The sequence below is a fragment of the Hemiscyllium ocellatum genome, unplaced genomic scaffold (genome assembly GCF_020745735.1).
Source record: "Hemiscyllium ocellatum isolate sHemOce1 unplaced genomic scaffold, sHemOce1.pat.X.cur. scaffold_243_pat_ctg1, whole genome shotgun sequence".
In the NCBI taxonomy this organism is placed as follows: domain Eukaryota; kingdom Metazoa; phylum Chordata; class Chondrichthyes; order Orectolobiformes; family Hemiscylliidae; genus Hemiscyllium; species Hemiscyllium ocellatum.
In genome coordinates this window covers 153,728-174,451 of record NW_026868094.1, presented here as the reverse complement: position 1 = coordinate 174,451, position 20,724 = coordinate 153,728, and the positions used below count along the sequence as shown (strand labels likewise).

The 20,724-nt window shown below is 42.0% G+C and overlaps 1 non-coding gene across 1 annotated transcript; it reads right to left on the bottom strand.

The window, feature by feature from the left end:
• Window positions 1–4,863: 4,863 nt before the first annotated feature.
• trnar-acg (transfer RNA arginine (anticodon ACG)) lies at window positions 4,864–4,936 on the bottom strand. Its single transcript has one exon. It is a non-coding gene; the product is annotated as a tRNA-Arg (tRNA).
• Window positions 4,937–20,724: the final 15,788 nt, after the last annotated feature.

Below are 20,724 nucleotides of genomic sequence, written 5' to 3'. Positions count from 1 at the left end.
AGGTGTCTGCGAGCTGGCGTTCAGCCTCAGCAGTGTAAAAGTCAGTGCGCCAAACTACTATCGTGTTTCGCTTGTCTGCTGTTTTGATGGTGAGGTTGGTGTTGGAGCGGAGGGAGTGGAGGGCTGCATGTTCCGAGGGTGAGAGTTGGAGTGGGTGAGAGGGGTGAACAGGTTGAGGCAGTTAATGTCGCGATGGCCGTTGGCTATGAAGAGATTGAGGGCGAGTAAGAGGCCAGCACGGGGTGTACAGGTGGATGGGGTATGTTGGAGGCAGGAGAAGGGGTCGTCAGAGAGTGGGCGAGAATCTTAGTTGAAGAAGTAGGCACGGAGGCGAAGGCAGCAGAAGAATTGGCACGGAGGCGACCCTGTTCCATTAGACATTATTTAAGGAATCCATTGCAGATAACTCAAAACTATCCCCGTCAAGGCTACCATGACTGAGCGGCTTCGACCAATCGACATGTTGATTAAATTCCCGCATGATAATTGTCATACCATTTTTTCATTTGTTATTTATGTCTTTGTTTACTGCCCTCCCCAATGTCATCTTATAATTTGGAGACAATCAGTGACATTTTCTTCTTAGAACTTCTAATTTCTTCGCAAATGGATTCAAACTCATTCTGCATAGAACCTATATTATGGCTGATTGTAATGAACTGGTCCATAAAACAAGGATGGACTTCCAGAATCATGTTAAGTCTGAGGGATAGAAATTGGGTAAAGAGAAATCCTCACGTGGAAAGGGAAAGTTAAATCCCTGTGAAGATCATGAGGTTAACTTATCACAGGATATATAGGAAAACCTTGAAGGGAACAAGATCTGAGGTTTTCATTGCAATAAAGTAGGCCACATGAAATCAGTATTGGAGAACTATGGAAAGCACTGTAAAGTCAAATGCAGGAAAACAAAACAAGCCTGGATGTTTTGTTGGCATGGTAATAGAAAGCACAGTAGCGGCTGGAAAGCTTCATCAGAGTGTACAAACCGATCAGAGGTTGGTAAGGAAGAAGTGCCAAGTCTGCTTGAAAAATATACCTGCAAAGTTAAAGTTTATTTCCCTTGGCCAGGAGTAGCAGATAGACAGGTAACAATATTAAGTGACACAGGATCGTCTCAGTCTGTGATGCAGGAGAATGGGGAAATATGTACTCCTGAAGAACTATGTGTACAGGAATTCATGGTGGGACGAAACATTGCTCAGTGATACACAGTGAGGCTAGAGTGGGCAGAAAAGAGTGGGGAGTTTGTGGTGGGAGTTCTGGACAAACTCTCAGCTCCAAGAATACAATTTGTGCTTGCAAATGATATAGCTCAATCACCGGTTAGCCTGCTGCATACTCCAGTTGTAAAGCCAGTCGAGCTGCAGGCAAGAGTAGCAATGCAGGACGTTGATAAAGGAATTTTCCCAGATTGTGTCTTTATGCGATCACAGAGTCACAATCGAAAGCAGCAGAAATCAAAAGGCACGGATTAGGAGGCTGAAATATGATTACATCCATTTATGTTAATTAATACTTATTCCCAACTTTTATTGTATGTAGGGAACATACACAATGCATCAAGATTACAACGTTTTTATTATCAAGTAAGTGGGACACAGCAGGGGACAAACGTTAAAAATGCAAGTATATTCAGCTCAGCTATGCTACTGAGTTTCAGCAAAAAGATGAAAAATTAAAACACTTGGATCAGAAGACATATATTCGGAAGGAGAGTGAATGCATCCCTGTGTGATATTACTTAGCAAAAGATATGTTAAGGAGAGAATGGAGACCAACATATATTCAAGCCCGTGAGAAATGGGCAGGATGTTTTTTTTTCTAGTAGGGTACAGAAAAGTGGTGCTGCGAGTGCTGCATGTGCCAAAAATTGGATGTCACTTAGGCGTGAGGAAAACGGAGGCTAAAATACAAAGACATTTTTACTGGCCTGGATTGCAGATGAATGTAATTGAATTTTGCCTGACGTGTCATACATTTCAAAAGCATGGGAAATAATAAAGCCTGCACCTTTTATACCTGCTGCAGCGATCAAGGAATCTGTCTGAATTGTCTTGATGCATTGTGTAGGTTCCCTACATCCAATAAAAAATGGGAATAAGTATTATTTAACATAAATTGGTGTATTGACGAGATTTCCAAATGCTGTTCAATTCTGCAAGATGACAGCTAGAAGGATTGAGGAAAAATTACGATTTTTACAAAAACTAAATAAAGACTACCGTCAGAGATACAATTATGTCAAGGGTCAAACTTCACATCCAACTTTCCAGGAAGTATATAGATAGCTTCGGATTAAAACGAATCAAATCTACTGTGTACCATCCAGAATCACAGGATGCACTGGAAAGGCGACGTTAATTATTAAAGACTATGTTGAGATTTTATGGTTCGGAATAGCCAGATTATTTCCATGAGGGAGTTGCGTCAGTGCTGTTTGCGATCTGAGATATATCGAAAGTTTCCACCAAACTAAGACTATCTGATACCAGTTTTGGGCATAAAGGCAGAGGGCCATTACAATTTAATAAGGAAATATTAATAAGTCAGATTACAGAGACCACGCATTTGAACGAGGTGTCAAATTTTAGAATTGGGCTAAATAATGTTGGAGAGTTGTCGAGACAGCACTTAAAATTATCGCAGCAAATGGTGAAGCATGAAGTGTATGAGAAACAAAAAAATCAGAATTTTGCCACTGGGAACAATGTATTTATTTAAATTTCATTAACTGGTGAAACTATAAAGCAAGGTTTCGAAGACCTTATCAAATTAAGAGGAAATCGAGTGAGGTTAGCTACTTGATAGGAACTCCTGGCATGAATGAATATCACAGAATGTGTGATGGGAATATGGGCTAATGGTATTTTGGCAAAGAACGAACGCAAGGGTAGAATGTGTTATTGACTACAACACACTGGGAAGAACCAATTTCAGGGAATTCTGCATTGGACGTTCCTGCTATAAAATTGGAAAATGCAAAAGTTGTCCAATATTGGTAATGTTATTCAGTTCTCTTCCAGAAGAAAATCGTAAGAGTTATTACTCTTGCATGCTGAAATAAACTGGGAATTAATAACCTATTTGTAGATGATGTAAATATAGGAGTTGCTGTTCTGATTTTGTAACATCCATGCAGGCATTACCCTATAAAGTTGGTGGAAGTTTATAAGGAGATGTCACGTATGCTCCAAGATGGCATAACCAAAGTGAGTTTCAATGAATGGAGTTCACCCATTATCATGGTGCCAAAGCCAGATAAGACCCAAAAGTTATGTGTGGACTATCACAAAGTCAATGTTGTTAGAAAGACTGGTGCATATACGCATCTGCAGTTGGAGGACTATGTGGAAGAGATTGGAAGAGCAACTTACATTTCCAAGTTGGACTTCCTGAAAGGTTACTGACAGTAAACTTTGTCGGAAAGATCAAAGGCAATTTTGTAACGCCAACTGGACTGCAGAAATTTAAAGTAATGCCGTTTGTGCAAAACAAATTCACTCGTATTTCAAAGGTTAACGGACAAGGTAATTGCTGGATACACAACAGTTTGGTGTGTTGTGTGCCTGGGACATTCAGTCTCTCATGGATTGAATATTTACAGAATTTCTCGGGCTTGTTTGATCGAATACGGAAGTCAAACTGATTTGTAAACCTAACTGAAAGTAGATCTGCCAAAGCCAAAGTCACCTTCCTGGACTATGTCGTTGAACACGGACAAATAGCCCCACGGGATGTGAAAACGAAAGTTACGGGGTATTTTTATACATTGTTGACGAAGAGAGCAGTACGACGGTTTACCGGATTGAGTGACTTTTTCTGAAAGTTTGTGCTGACTGTTAGAAGTGGGACTGCTCAACTCACCGAATTGCTCAAAACAGGCAAGAAATTTCAGCGAACACAAGAATTTCAAAATTTATTTGACAGCCTAAACATTTTGTTAACCATTGCCAAAGTATCAGCCACACATAATTACACGAAGGTTTTCAGTGTGCCAGTGATGTGAATGTCTCTCATCTTCTGCACCTCTAATATCGACCTGTAAATCAGTTTCATTTGTATTCTGTGTTTATGGGGTTTAATTATCAGGACTGTTGTTTATTGTTTTGAAAAGCATATGTAAGTCTACTTTAGATAGCTAAGATCTGTGGGTATTTTATATTCTGTTTATTGTGTTTCATTCCTTAGTTTTGTGAATAATTTTCTCTCTGTTTTAAAAACTGGAAGTCAACCTAGCTAAAGTATTCTAAGTAAATCATACTACACACTCACCAAAACAAACAGCGACGTTACACTCTGAATTTCCTGCATAAGAATGTTTTGAGTGGTCTGGCCTCGGCAAAACGGGAGTTATTTTTCTCAGAGCAGAGCTGATTGTGAGGAGACATGATTGACGTGTAGGAAATAATGAGAAGCATGGAATTACAGATTGAAGGAAACAGTTGCTCTTGATCGATCACCAGCGTTTGTAGAGTTCAGACAAGATGCAGAAAGCTTTGAATAGATTTGTCGGAAAACTTTATCAGTCTGCAGGTGGTAGACTCTGGAACTCACTCTCTATAAAGATTAGTTGGACATTGAACTCTTCATTCTTCTGTGAATCCATGGGCCAAGGAGTTTCAAAAAAATGCTCAAAGCCGAGCGTTCCCGCGAGCAACAATGATGCGATCGGTGGCTTTGTGAAATGGAAAGGTGCCCGACTATTCGTCTTCCTCCTGTGATGACTCTGGAATATTGACCCTGAGGTTGTCATGGACAATTAATGAAGGCATTCTTATTCCTGCAGATTAAAAACTCACATCTTATTTCAGCTGAAGGGAAATCAGTTTTCAAATGCGTAATAAATGCCTGCATTTCCCTCGAGCCAGGTAGGACTCGAACCTACAGTCTCCTGATCCGTAGTCAGGCGCGTTATCCATTGCGCCACTGGCCCAACGCGTAAACAGCTGAATAAGAGCCGTGATGTTAGCACGGACATGATTAATAGCAGTGATGTGCACGAATTGACCAAGTAAAAAAAGATAATAACTGTCACTGCTTCAGTCCAATCTTCACCACCTTTCAAAGCAGGTTTTTGTTCCAAAAAAAGGACACAGATGTTCATTATTTTCGTATCTGAAATATTTACAGCAAGGTAAGGGACGGAGGTGTTCATGGGGTACACTTTACCATCAGTCCCAGTCACTAATACACAGCCAAACGTCTCCCAACAACACCACATCCTCCTGGACAACAACAATGATTTCAAACAATATCACTTATTTTCATCTCTGTTCACGCTAAAGATAGATAAACCAACAGTGACCTGATAAATTAAAACAAGATAAAACTGAACCAGGAATAGCGGCGGCTGACTGGGGTCTGTTTCTGGGAAGGAGACTCAGGCTGTCTTTGGCTTAATTGGCGAGCCCAGAGCCACTGTGTTTGGGTCCAGAGTCATATAATGACCAAACATGAAACCTCTAACTGGGCTCTAGCACCTGGTGCTTCCCTCCCCTTTCGCCCTCACTCACCAACTATCGATTGAAGACGACAACATTTCGTTCCAATGATCATTCGCCACATGCATGCTCTCCAATCATGTTAACCCTGTGCATGCTGCAGGACCCATCTGAACTGATGATGTATAATGCCCAACAGCGTAGAAGAGGCAGTTCTACATGACCAAGCTGTAGGCATTGGTGCTCCAACCAATCAGACAAACTCATGGGCGCGCTGGGGGCTCTGATCAATCATAGAATTCTGTTGGGTTCAACTAATCTATCCAGAACTTTCACACCCCAATGCTCAGTCAAAGTTCGCTTGGAAAATTCTTCCAGTTCAAAACACAATTGTTAATGATGACTCTGTTCCCTTTCCCGCAGGTGAAAGTGAGGACTGCAGATGCTGGAGATCAGAGTCAGCATGAGAGCAGTGCTCAAAAAGTACAGAAGGTCACGCAGCATCCGAGGAGCATGGAAATCGAAGTTTCAGGCAGGCACCTTTCATCAGTAACATTTCACGCAGCCAATTTATGATCAATATTGCTATTATCCCTTATATTCCTTCATCCCCAGATTTCAGGCACAGTGGTCTCACAGAACTTTTGTCTTTTGATTTGCCAATCTATATTTATCTGATCGTTTTGGATTAGCTTTATGAATGAGCTGAAAATGTGTTGCTGGTTAAAGCACAGCAGGTTAGGCAGCATCCAAGGAAAAGGAAATTCGACGTTTCGGGCATAGGCCCTTCATCAGGAATGAGGAGAGTGTGCCAAGCAGGCTAAGATAAAAGGTAGGGAGGAGGGACTTGGGGGAGGGGCGATGGAGATGTGATAGGTGGAAGGAGGTCAAGGTGAGGGTGATAGGCCGGAGTGGGGTGGGGGCGGAGAGTTAAGGAAGAAGATTGCAGGTTAGGAGGGCGGTGCTGAATTGAGGGAACCGACTGAGACAAGGTAGGGGGAGGGGAAATGAGGAAACTGGAGAAATCTGACTTCATTCCTTGTGGTTGGAGGGTTCCTAGGCAGAAGATGAGGCGCTCCTCCTCCAGCCGTCGTGTTGTTATGTTCTGTCGGTGGAGGAGTCCAAGGACCTGCTTGTCCTCGGTGGAGTGGGAAGGAGAGTTATCTTCAGACCTCATCAAAACAAAATCAGCAGACAGTTCACCACAATTTTCTATGAACAATTCTATTTTCGCTTTACTGAATGAAACACGCATTTTTCACATGGCACCTCAGTTTGTCTGGTATGACCGTTTGTAACGTCTTTCACGCAGCTTTAAACGGCAATCCTGTCTGTGTTGAATTAATTGACAAACCGTTTCTCGTGGCAAACTGACAGCGTGCATACCTTTTCAAGATGAGGGAACATATCTGAATGAATTGTGACTTGGACATTAGTTATCGTGAATACAAAGTAAATACAATCAGATTGTAATGGTGTTGAGCTCTACCACTCTTTCAGAAGCTTCGAGACAAGGTGAATACTTCCAGCGTTTTCTGTTTTTTTAAAAAAAATATGTGTCAGTTTGCCAGTTTTTTGCTTCTGCACATGTTCTTGGGATGAAAGGTATGAAAAGTTGTGGGTTGAAAGCAGGAGCAGTCGCCTCCTTCCGTCATGCAACTCCCAGCTCTTCCTCTGCTTTTGTAGTTTTGTGAAAGCACTAACTGGCTTTAATATTGGATTTTAATGATAATCTAAGTTTTTACATGTTATTCTTGCTGCCAAAATATGTAATAAAACAATACATCAATTTTGATCAATTTCACGATTAATGTTTGTATGTCCAGGTCATAATTCTACTTTTAAGGAGAAGGCAGCATTACATATTGGTAACAATAAATGCTAACGATTTGCAGACCATGGCTGTCAGAGCACGTAATCCGAATTACAAGACTTCCATGGACGGTCTCTGTTTCTTTCATCCTGGAAACTGTCTGATTCGGCATTACAGTCTCCCATCCTTCTGCACGTGATGCCTTCCGTTCTGTCTTGATTTTGTTACGACTGTTTTCTAATACAGGGACTTTCCAATCATCTATTATGTTGCTGTTTCAAAAGAATGAGAATCCTTCTCTCAGAGCACACTGCCTCTGTAGCTCAATGCTTAGATCGGGGAGGAACATGGACAAATGAAAGGCTGAATGCTTCATTTCATTGCTGTAACCAGACTCTGGTGTTGAAATCTGAAATGAGACAAAATAAGCCAATTGAGAGCAATACTACTTTCTGTCCGATATCTCCTGAGGCCACAGTCACCTCTCCAGAACGTGTCTGTGCGTTTACCTCTGGAAGTGAAATGGGGTTCAGATCACCGAGGGAGTGTAAACAAAGATTATCCATCTTAAACTGAAGTCACATACATTGTAAAACGTGACTGGATAATAGCATTGCGACTAGTGCTTGAAACATTTAGGAACACAAGGGGACATACCAAGAGCTGAAAACTTGGATGACGGGCCTCTTTCCGTTCTGTAAACAGTCGATGACTTGCTCAAACGTATGACCTGAAAAATCAAACGCCATATGCATTGCCATTAAGAAACAGTCTAACAGCTCGGGAGGCAGCACTTGTGGTGTATTGGTTAAGACTGGGTGTTTTCCACATCGCGGCCAGAGTTGGGTGCCTGATCAGGGAATCAGGTTTTATTGTTCCTGACTGATAATAGCGTGAGTGGAGCAGCTCTGATGGGAATGCTTTCAATGTCTCAAAGCAGTTAATGCCTCGAGAACATCAGAGTTCATGTCTCTGTTCCTGCAAGAAGGGGAAGGTACCTTGACAGTTTCTGCTCAGTCGGTCAGTCCACCCTTCATTCCCCTCTCACATAGTTTCTAAAGATTCCCAGAATTGAAACGGTGCTCTGTTTAATTGTTTCCTTTGCACTCCCACTGGTTGCACGTATTGAGTTGTTGGAAATTTGTGATTTGCTCAAGAGCAGCGTGCGAGACGATTCTATTTTCCCCTCCTCTGACAGTAGTGTGAGGTTGACTCTGATGTTCTCAGTTGCATTCATCGATTGGAGACATTAACCGGTAGATTAAAAGTGCCACAAATAATTCCAAACAGAATGAAATTCTTTCAAGTATTCTGCCTGCAAAGTAGTCAGAAACTGCTCATTTTTGAGAGGTATTTAGGAAAACCATGTTTAAGAAGATAAACAACTTGCTTTGCAAGATGGTTCTAATGAAGATCTCAATTCTTTCGAACCATTCGGTGGAATTGTGTTGATCATTTTAGTACTTTGTATTACCACACCGACCCCTCGTTTAAAAAGCGAATCTGTTAAACAAAGAATTGCGGTATAATCGACAATACTTATGTGGACAATAGATTGAAGGTGGGCATGCATTCATATCAAAAGTTCACACATCCCAGCATTTCAAAGATTCTTCCTCCAGCAAATCAGGAATTCAAAGCACATTTCGGATTCGGGGCAATGAGTTTGTAAGTGTAATAAAGAGCGGCAGTGTTTTTGAGACAGTGAATAGTCGAATGAACAACCTCCAGATTTGCAAATAAGCAAATCATTAAGCCACTGATTCAAGTGCGATTGCTGCATTTCTGTGATGATATCAGGACCAGGATAATCAATTGTTACCGTTCACTGGGTGAACAACTAGTAAATTTAATCAAATTCATCACTTCACTCCAACTGATCCCACATTGTGAAGCGGTCAATTTCGCATAGGAAACACACTTGATCTCATGAAGCTTTCATTCACCCTGTGTTTGTGCAGCTATTCAATGAGATTACCACTGATCTGATAAATTTAACTCTAGTTTCATGCTTTTACTCGATAGTTCGAGGTAAACTTGTGCTGAAAAAGAAGTTGTGTATTCTCATTAATTTGGGAGTTTCGCGGCCATACCACTCAGTTTCTCTGAATGGTAACTGAGAATATGTGATAGTTGTCAGCAGTGGTTACTTCCACATGTGAGGTAACTGGTGAAGTAAATGATGTTAAACTTCCTTATTACTGAAGCATGCATTTCAACAATATCCTAGGCTATCTATCGCTCTTTGATAGTCCCTATAAATAAATAAGGAGGGGGATTATTAAGTCTGGGGTAATATAAAGGAAGACTGTAACATTTTCCTTCGATATATAAAGTACAAAAGAGAGGCAAAAGTGAACATTGGATTGCTGGAAAATGATACTGGGGAGATAGTAGTGGGGAACGAGAAAATGGCCAACGAGCTGAATAACTACTTGGCTTAGCCTCGGCGGTGGAAGACACGAGTAATACCTTAAACATTCAAGAGATTGAGGGGCAAGATCTGAGTATGTTGGCCACCACAATGGAGAACATGCAAAAAAAAATTGAATGGTCTGAAGGTGGTTAAATAACGTTGATCAGATGGACTACATCCCAGTGTTATGAAGGAGATAGCGGAAGAAAGAATGGAGGCGATCGTGGTGATCTTTCAGAAATCACTAGAGTAATGAACAATCTCAGAACATTGGAAACCCACTAACGTGACATCCCTCTTTAACGTGGGAATAAGGATAAAGACAAAAGGTCCACAATGAATAGCTATACTCGGTCTTGGGTAAGATCCTGGAATCCATTGTGAAGGACAAGATTTCTGAATACTTGGAACTGTTTGGAAAAATAGTACAAAGTCACTATGGTTTCATCAAGGGAAGGTCATGCTTGAAAAATCAGTTGGAATTCTTTGAAGTGAAATTGAGCAGGCTTGAACAAGCACTGCCAATGGATATTGTCCACCTGGACTTCAAGAAGGCCTTTGACAATCTGTCACACAGGAGATGACTGAGTACGATAAGAACCTCTGGTGTTAGAGGCAAGGTAATGGCATTGGTAGAAGCTTGGCTGTCTGGCAGAAAGAAGAAAGTGAGGACTGCAGATGCTGGAGATCAGAGCTGAAAACTGTGTTGCTGGGAAAGCGCAGCCGGTCAGGCAGCATCAAAGGGGCAGGAGAATCGACACACCCTCATTCCCGAAGAAGGGCTTTACCTGAAACATCGATTCTCTTGCTCCTTTCATGCTGCTTGAACGGTCTGGCAGAAAGCAGAGAGTGGGGATGAATTGATCCTTATCAGGATGGCAGCCGGTGACAAGTTGTGTTCCACAAGGCATCGTAGCTTTTTACTCGTTACATTAACTATCTAGATGAGTGAATTGAGGGCCCTCTGACTAAAATTGCAGGCGATAAAAAGATAGAAAAATGGACAGGTCGTATTGAGAAGGTGGAGAGTCTGAAGAAGGATTTCGACATGTAAAGAGATTGGCAGATGCCTTCCAAAGTGGGAAAGTGTGAAGTCATGAACCTTGGCACGAAGAATAGAGGCATGGTCTATTTTTAGAATGGTGAGAAAAAGTTCAGAAATCAAGAAGGACTTGAGAGTTCTGGTGCAGGGTTCTCTCAAGGTAAGCTTGCAGGTTGAGGCAGTGGTTAGGGGTGCAATTGCATTTATTATGGATGGCATTTTTTCCGAGAAGAATTGAATATAAACAGGTTGTATACTTCTCTGGTCAGGCCACATTTGGAGCATTGTGTATAATGTTGAGCGCCATATATCAGGAACGATGTACTGGCCCTGAAGCGTGTTCACAAGATCTTCACGACAATGCTCGTAGGGATGAAAAGCTTATCGTATGAGGCATGTTTGAGCGCTCTAGGTCTATTCTCGATAAAGTTTAGATGAATGAGAGAGAGTGAAATGGAATCATGCAAAATACTGAATGACCTGGACAGAATGGATGTTGGTAAGATGTTTCCATTGTACGAGCACCCGAGGGCACAGCCTGAGATGAAAGGGAACACCTTTTAGAACAGTGATGAGGAGAAATGTCTTTAACCAGAGATTGGAGAATCTTGTAAATTTATTGCCACAGAAGGCCTTGGGGGCCAGATCATTGAGTATATCTGAGACGAAGTTAGATAAGCTTTTGATTATCCCGGGGATCAAGGGTTACAAGGAGTAGGTCAGGGAATGGGTTAGCGAAAACTGTCAGCGATGATTGAATGATGGTGCAGACTCGATGGGCTAACTGGCCTAATTTCTGCTCCGATGTCTGATTGTCTTATGGTGCAAACCTCAAGGAGGCACCTTGTATCTATGAGAATATGGATTCAAGTTCTTCATGAAGGTCAGTAGCTGGACGGAATAGTTAACTGTTTTAGAATGAAAGCATTGTGGCTGCTGTCGCGATGGTGGACAATATGACATTCAGTGCAGGATCACACACCAAGTGCACTGTATTAATGTGGGAGAGTTTTTTCAAAACCTGGAACTCTCTGTCTCTGTCAATCACCGTGAGATGTGGGGGTTGGGGTAGGAGGGCGTAACGTCCTCCCAGGCACTCAAACTATCCTCAAGCATGCATCCTGAGTGAAAGAATAGTCATGGAATTGATCACATTCTCATTTTCTGTTTAGAATATAATGAGTGATTGCCAATTCCACCCAGTGTTCAATGCAATTACCTCGCATTCTCTCACGGTGCTACAGATCAACCTTCACTCACTCCTCTTGGTGCCATCATCCCAGGCATTAATCTAGTGGAACCCTGTTCACTCTGCCTGTGATACGGAGATCACTCCTTATAAAGGAGAGAAAATCTATCCACAATGCCCCAAATACTGCCTCAACAACACTCTCAGGTTTGATCGCAAGAATTCCGTTCCCTCACTTAGCTGGCTCCGTTTCTTTTGTGTGAAATAGGAAACTATTCATTTACGATGCACTGTCACTCATTTGGAATTTCAAACATCTTTACATCTGTAGGTAAACATTAATACAGCTTGCACCGGAGGTGGCAATTCAGAAGGTCATCACTCTAGGGGAGGGAATCAATCACAACTGACGCTCCTAAAACAGTGAATGGCCACCTACCTGAATGGAAATGAACTGCTGGAATATGGGATACAGGCAGAGGAAGGGAGTGATCTTTCTTTTGATTTGCCATCACGGGATGTGTGCAGACCTGGTCAGGACAGCATCTTGTGACGATCTTGAAGTGGGTGGTTAGTTCAGCTGTTCCACAGGGCAGAAAAGAGTAAAACACAGTGCTGTGGGTTTGCAGTCCCACATAGACCCGACCAGGTAAGGGTGACCCACTGCTTTCTCGAAAGAGCATGAGACAAGCCGATATTCATAGATTATTATTCTGTGGCTCTAGATTATGAGCCAATGATGTGACCACCATACACTGTCTTCCCATCTTTCAGATTCTGTGCAGAGAACAAGTTTAACATCCCAAGTGCAATTGTTTCGTAATGGACACGTGGTAAGAAGGGACTTGAAACAGATGTATCCAGAATTAGCAAGGGCACAAACGATGGTTTATTCGGGAGTTGCGCTGAGGCTGAGGAAAAGACTGGATGTCATAATGTTGGTAGTGGACAGGATTGGCGAGTGTGGAGGATATGGAGATGTAAACTGTGCAGGAGAAAATGAATCAAGATGGTTGAGGACAGTGTGTTTCATCCTCGCATCGCGGGGAGTAATTTGCAAATAATAATTTGCTAGTTATTATTTCTAAGGAATGGAATCTTTGATTGGGACTGAAAAAGTTGACTTGCACCTTTCCAAAATTTACATATTATCAGCATCAATTCAGTTAAATCAACAGACTGAGTGACTTACTGAGTGAATCAAGGAGGTTGAGAACAGTTTCTTTCATCCTCGCATATTGATGAGCAATTTGTTTGAGTAATTTCCGAGTTATAATTCCTAAGGAATGGAATCGTTGATTGGAAATGAAAACGTTGACTTGCACTTTTCCCAAATTTAAATATCATGAGCATCAATTCAGTTCAGACGGTATCACTAGACAACTCGAATGACTTACCAGTAACACCGGCTATAGCAAAGTTAGTATAGTAACCAGCTTGAATAGCCATCAGAGTATCTTCAATTTGCGATGCTAAAGATAATGCCTCTTTTGAATCCGACAGTGGACAGGATGCCTTGTGGCCCCCCAGCTATTTCTTCACAGGCCAAGCAGGTGGTTGGTTTATGCGAGGATTGGGGGCTGGTGGATATTTGGAGATGTCTTCTTCCTACCTGGAGGGACTTCACCTTTTTTCAAAGCAACAAAGATGTCACACAAGGATTGGCCTCTTTCTGGCTCTCTCGCCCTTCTGGATTCTATTATGGGTTGCAAAGTTGTGAATATAGCTATAGCTGATCACGAACCAGTCTATTTGGAGGTTAAGGCCAAGAGTGAAGAGCTAGGTTTGTGGCACTGGCATTTGGGCCCTTTTCTCCTTTAGCATTCCAAATTTGTGCAATACTTTTTGAAGGACTTTCAGGAATTCTTGACTATCCACTCGGGCATAGCTAGTAGTCTGTCCATGCAATGGGAGACTGCAAAAATCTTTGCAAGGGATTAGATATTTCCTATTCGGCTAGCCAGAAATGACAGAGGAGGAACAGCAGCGTCTACTTGAGACGTGGTTGAAAGCCGCGGAGGCGGGACGTTTTGCGCGGCCTTCGATATCTAACCTACAGCAGATCACGGCCTTTTAGGCTGCCTTGAATTCAATACTGACACAAAACGCAAAGGAAGAACTTGCCTTTGCTAGGCAAAGGGTGTTCGAATATGGGGATAGGCCAGGGTAGTATTTAGCATATCTGACTCGGAAAAAGCGTGCTCCCCCATCCATTACTGCAATCAGACATAGCGTCGGGATCATTACCTATGGTGCTAAAGATTAAGAGGTTTTACGGAGATTTTACTCTGAATTGTATCGGTTTGAGTGTTGTGAAAACAAGAGGTATGAAATTGAAACCTTTTTTAAGAACCTTGTCCTACCAGGGGTAACATTGGAACAGGTCGCTCTCCTTAATGGCCCCTTGACAGTTCACGAAATATAAGGATACAGCAAGGCAACTTCAGAGTGAGAAAGCGCCTGGCCCTGATGGTCCTCCGGGCGAGTTTTATAAGGAGTTTGTAGGGATTCTGTCAGGGCCGATGTTAAAGATGCCCAATCACTCTTATATGATTGCCTATTATCATCTTTGAGAGAAGCTAATATTTCCTTAATTCTTGAGATGCGGAAGGTTCCTGAGGACTGTGCCTCATACAGGCCCATCTCCCTATTAAAACGAGATTGCAATTTCTGTCCAAGACCCTGGCGCTGAGACTGAAAATGGTGTTGCCTCATATTATTTAAATCGGACCAGACAGGTTTTATGAGGGACCAAGAAAATAACCAGTTTCTTTGCATCTGTCATCAAGGAGGAAGATCCTTAAAATCGCTGAGTAATACCAAATGATCACATGCAACTTGTGGAATTAAAGACATAAAGTCAATTCAGATCAGTAACAAGGCTAGCATAGTAGTATTGCAGCTGGACTGAGCATTGCTCAGTCTGATGAGCCAGTTGTACTTAGTATCAAAATATTAGAAATAAATCAGCAATAGACGCATTTATTATGCTGTAGATGACTGTTTTATTTTCCTGTACATTCTGCCGAGGCTGGAAGTTAGTAAATGTGTTTCAAGCGTTGGAGATAAGTGGAAGGGATTCAAGCATCTGCAAAGGTAAGAAGAGATAGTGTGGAGAACTTCAGACCAATTAACTTGACATCTGTAGGTAAACTGATGGAACCTATTATGTAGGATCTGATATTGGATATTTAGAAATTATCAGCAACATTGGAGAGAATCAGTACGCACTGACAGAGTCTGACAGAGTCTTCATATGTGACAAACTTCAGAATGATTTGAACTTGTTTATTGTAAAATAGAAATGGCGTATTTCGATTTTCCAAGGCTTTTTTATACGAACTTATGCAGTGAATTCATAAGTAAAGTAATGTGAATGATAATTGGAGAAATATATAAAAGTGAAAAGTTAAAGTGAGATTCGCCTTCATTTAAGAGAATTAGAACATTGTTGGAAGGTCATGCTGAAGCAGTTTCACAGCTTACTAATGAAACTGTACATAAAGGATTGAGTCTAGTGTTGGTGACCCAATCTGAGAAAGAATATAACGGCCACGGAGGGTGTACAATGGACATTCTCCAGATTAATCCCTCAGATGGCAATATTGCCTTATGTGGGAACTCGGCCTGTGTTCTTTACTTTTTCAAAGAATGAGAGGTGATCATGGTGAAAGTTAGAGAAGTCACTAAACATATGACAAGTTGGAAATAAACAGGATTTTTCTCTGGCTGTCTACTCTACATTTAAGGCAAAGGATAGACCATTTCAGACTGCAATTAGAAGGCATTTCTTCATTTGAAGGGGACTGACGAAGACATCGACATGGAAGCCTGCTGGCAGGAAAGATTAGGAAGAATCCCCAGATATTCTGCAGCTACGTCAAGTGGAGCAGAATTACCAGGAAAAAGGTAGGACTCATTAGTAATTTGCCAAGTTGTAGCTAAATCAACTTAGTGGTAGGTGACAGAAGGTCTGTTGGTAGAAGTCTGTTTGTTTGAACGGAGACCAGTATCCAATCGTGTACCACAGGGATCAGTGCTGTGTACCATTTTATATGTGAATCGGAGATGCCAGTGTTAGACTGGCTTGGGCAAAGTTAAAAAATTACAGAACACTCGGTGATAGTCCAACTGTTTATTTAAGCACGACATTTCGAACAGCATAATCACGCGATGAAGAAGCAGCGCTGCGAAAGCTAGTGCATGAGAATAAAACTGTTGGATTACAACCTGGTGTTGTGTGATTTTTAACCTTATTGTTTGTAGCATTCATAAATGATGCAGCTGTGAATTTGGAGGGAACTAGGGTGAGTGTGATAAATCAGTTTGCGTTTGACACAAGGTTTGGCTGGTTGGTTGGCAGTGAGGAGGAAGGCCTTATATTTCAGGAAGATACAGATGGAATGATCAAATGGGTGGATCAATGGCCAATGGAATATAACCCTGATAAATATGTGGTGGTGTACTTTGGAAGAAGGAACCAGACAGGGGAGGACACTATAGCAGCACACTAATAAGCTCAGAGGGTGCTGGAAACATCAGTGAACGTGATTAAACAAGTTAATGCACAAGTTGACAAAGCATAGCGACCATAAACATAGCCTTTATTCACGGAGGCACAGATTACCAGAGCTATGTGGAACTTTGGTGAGGCCAAATGGAATACTATGTACATTTCTGGGAGCCACAAAACATGAAGTATGTGATTGCACTGGGCAGGGTGCAGTAGAGATTCACCAGGATGTTCCCTTGAATTGAGTAAATCAGCTCGGGTTATTTACTTTGAAGCAGAGAAGGCTGAGAGGGATGTGCTTCAGAAGGATAAGATTACCAGGGGCATGGACAGCATGGATAGACAGCAGCTGTTTCTTTCAGTCAAAGGGCGAAGACCAAGAGAGTACCATGTTAAAGTGAAGGGTTTGATATTTAGTGAGGTTTGACGATTGGTTTTCATTCAGAGCCTGTTAGGGTCAGGGATGCACTTCCTGAGAGGGCAGGTAACCTCACAACCGTTAATAAGTACGTGGTCGTGCCCTTGAAGTGGCATAACATACATGGCTATGGGCCTCATTTTGGAAAGTGGGATAATGTAGATCGTGCTGTATTTATGACAGTACAGTGCCAGTGCTTCTGTGATTGTATGGGTTGGACGGTCAATCATTGAGCAGCATAAGACATGAATTGATGAGCTTCTGAAGAATGTATTAACTAGGGTTATAAAAGTGAACTTGTCTCCATGAGCTAGAACAAGGAAAGCTATAAGTGTCTAATACCCTGCTCCCTTCCTGATGTTTCTATGCAGTGTGCGGGAAAGCTCTGTCATTGTTGTCACAAGCTCTCAAACATTAAGAAGCCAGCATCTGTCTGGTCGGCAGGACTGTGTTTCCCGTTCCCATTTCCAAAACCAAGCTTGTTGCCGTGTTCTGTCTGGTCTTACGCTTGAAGAACTCAGAACAATTTGATACAATTGAGTGTCTTGCTTGGCCGCTTCAGAGACCATTGTAGAGTTTATCACATGTCTGTGTGTCTGGAGACAGTTGTAGGCCAGACCAGGAAGCACGGGAGATTCACTTCCTGAAAGTACATTGGGGAAGGAACAGATGTTTACAATGGGCATTAGATTGAAGGCCAATATTACTGGAACCAGATTTTATGTCTCGGTTTTTTGTGAATTGTTTGTAACTTCCACCAGCTGCCAGAGCATTATCCCGGTCAGCACCAGTAATCCAGTGACATTTGCACAACAGCACCATCTCCACATGGGGACCTATCGGAAACCACACTGAGCACATTATTTCTGTGCTGCTTAACAACTCGGTCCAAAAACACTCCCACCAATGTGATAATCGTGACGGGACTGAGGGGGTGGTAAATGGTCAGACTGTAGTCATTCCCTTGTTATGGGACTGGATATTTTTGAGGAACTTTCCACTTGGCCAGGCAGATGTCGGAGTTGGAGCTGGATTGAAACAGTTTCCCCAGGAACACGGCTTGTTATGCAACACAATCTTCATTCCTATTGCAGGAATGGTATCCAGGCCCAATGCCGTCGTCATATCTACTGTGTTCCGCCGTTTCTTCATGTCACGTGCAGCGAATCGATTTGGTTGAAGACTGGCATCTGTGATTCTGTGGGCATCATGAGGAGGGTGAGGTGGATTACCGACTCAACACTTCTGGCTCAGGATGGTGCAAATACTACAACCTTGTCTTGTACACTGATGTGCAGGGCTAGGGATATTTGTGGAGTCCTCTCCTCCTCTAAGTTGTTTAATAGTCCATTGACATTGATGATTGGATGTGGCTTGACTACAGAGTTTCGATCATATCAGTTTGTCTTGGGATCATTTCCCCCTCTCCATCAGATGGTAGTTCCGTTGTTTGGAACGTTACCAGTCAAGTGCGGTTGCTTTAACGAGTTGTCATCAGGTTTAGATACACATGGTTCTGACTCTGGCATGTTCCCCCAAACTCGTCACTGAACCATAGATCGGCTTGATAATAATGGGATAGTGATGGATTATCCTGGGGTAAAAGTTATGGATTGCGTTTGAATGCAATTCTGTTGCAGCTGCTGCTGAGATCTACAGCATCACATGATAACCCAGTGTGAGCTGCAATATCTGCAAATCAATTCTACTCATTTCCCCCCAGTTCACACCGAGACCCATTTACCCATCAGCCCTGTACTCAATGACCTAACTTGGTTTCTGATATGAGAGCACATCCAGTTCCATAATCTCATTCTGCTGAGGATCTCACCCTGATGTCACACTTCCAATTTGTAACATTACTCAGATACTTTAACATATTAATCTGAATCATTTTCTTTCCAATAATACCATCTTCTATGTTTGAAGTGAATGTTTTTTCCGCTGTTTTTCTCCCTGATCATGATTAAGACCTCTGTCGTGTCAGTGATGCCAGCCTCATGTCGTTTCAGAGCCAATGAACTTGTGTACTTTGCGTTTTTGTTCACTTCCCAATGTACAGCGCTCTGTGCTGGACAGGGCTTTTGAGCAGATTTAACACACATTTGGATAATGTTGAACAACACAAATTGCTGAAGAAACTAAGCAGGTCCAGTGGACACTTGTTCAGAACTGAAAAGGATTGGAAACTGGGCATTTTAGTTCCTTGCCAGAGGTGGGGGGGGTTGGTGACAGGGAACTGAGGGTGTGACAACAGATGAACAGGCTTTTAGCTGTGGTTAACGAGAACATGATATAAAATGAATTTAAATTAAGATGAGAATGAGGATAGGGGTTCTCTCTATTGAGGGCAAGATAAAGAAAACACAACCACATAAAGTCATATGGAGGCCAGGAGGGAGAATGTTGAACATATAGAATTACATAGATCTGGCCTGAGATACATTTTCACTGGAGAAATCATCAGAGGAATCAGACAAAGGAATTCAGGTTCTTACCGGCTTATTGGCACTAGTAAGATTTTCATGCTGCCTTAGTATTGTAACGTAAAGAAGAAAGCAAATGACAGTACGAAGTTTGGGCAGAGGGCTGTTTACCCGTCACTTTTAACACTGTTTCAAATTTACAGTGCTTAACTTGCAATGCTTGTTCTTGAAGTTAGTATCAGATGGAGTGTAGGAGGTTGAGGGGTGACATTATAGAAATTTACAAAATCAGGGGAGGCATGGTCAGGTTGAAAAGCCAAGATCTTTTCCACAGGATAGGAAAATTAAATCATTGAGCCATTGGTTTATGCTGGAAGAGGGAAGATTTAAAAGGGGGAAGAGGGAACTTCTTTTTTTCACACAGAGAGTTATGTGTTTATGGAATGAGCTGCCAGAGGAAGACTGGCAGATGCTGGTACAGCTCCAACATTTAAAAGACATTTGGACAAATATATAAATGCGAACCGTTTAGAGGCATATGGGCCAAATGCAAGCTGATGGGAATAGTTTAGTTTGGAAAACCTGCCCGTCATGGACAAGTTGGACCAAAGAGTGTGTTTGTATGCGATATGATTATATGGATATAGAAAGCAAAGGAAAGGGAAGAAAAGATGTGATGTAAGCAAATTGACAAGAAATATAAAAACAAGCAGCACGAGCGTTTCCATGTATGTGAGAAGAGTTCAAGAGGTGTGTGTGATCTTTGGTATAAAGAAAGTCAGGAAAGTATATTGAGGACAATTGAAGGGTGTGACTGGGGAACTGGATTGAGGGAACAGACAGATAATTTACATCGTTCCACACAGGGGAAGATGCTGTAAATATTTCAATGGTGCAAACAAAATGGCAATAGGAGGGAAGATCTTGAGCTGTCTCTAACAGAATGAACAAGGCAATTCTCAAACAGATAAGACCAAGAGTAAACAGGTCATCAACAATTCATAGCTGGTTTTAAAAGAAGTGGTCACAGAGTGGCTGGTCGCTCTGTGTGAAATATTCCATAACTCTCTGAATTAAAGGAGTGATCCAATGAAACTGGAGGTTCTCCAATGTGGCGCCTGTCTTCAAGCAACGAGCGAGACTGAAAGCAGGAACCACGTGGCCTAACCATTATTTCTGGGAATCTGTGAGAGTCTGTTATGAAGTAAGGGACTGCAGAGCATTTAGAAATTCTTCACACAGAGTCAGCATGGTCTTGTTAAAGGCGAACTACATTTTGCCGGTAAAATCATGCAAAGTTTTACTGGAAATCCATGAGAATGCAATAAGTGGCCTTGATAAAGGGGGACTGGTAGACATGAGGCTTTCCAGAGATTTTCCACAAGATAACACTAAATAAAGGTTCTTACGCAAGACAGAAGCTCATAGTATGGTGGATAATGCATGAGCATGGGATGACACTT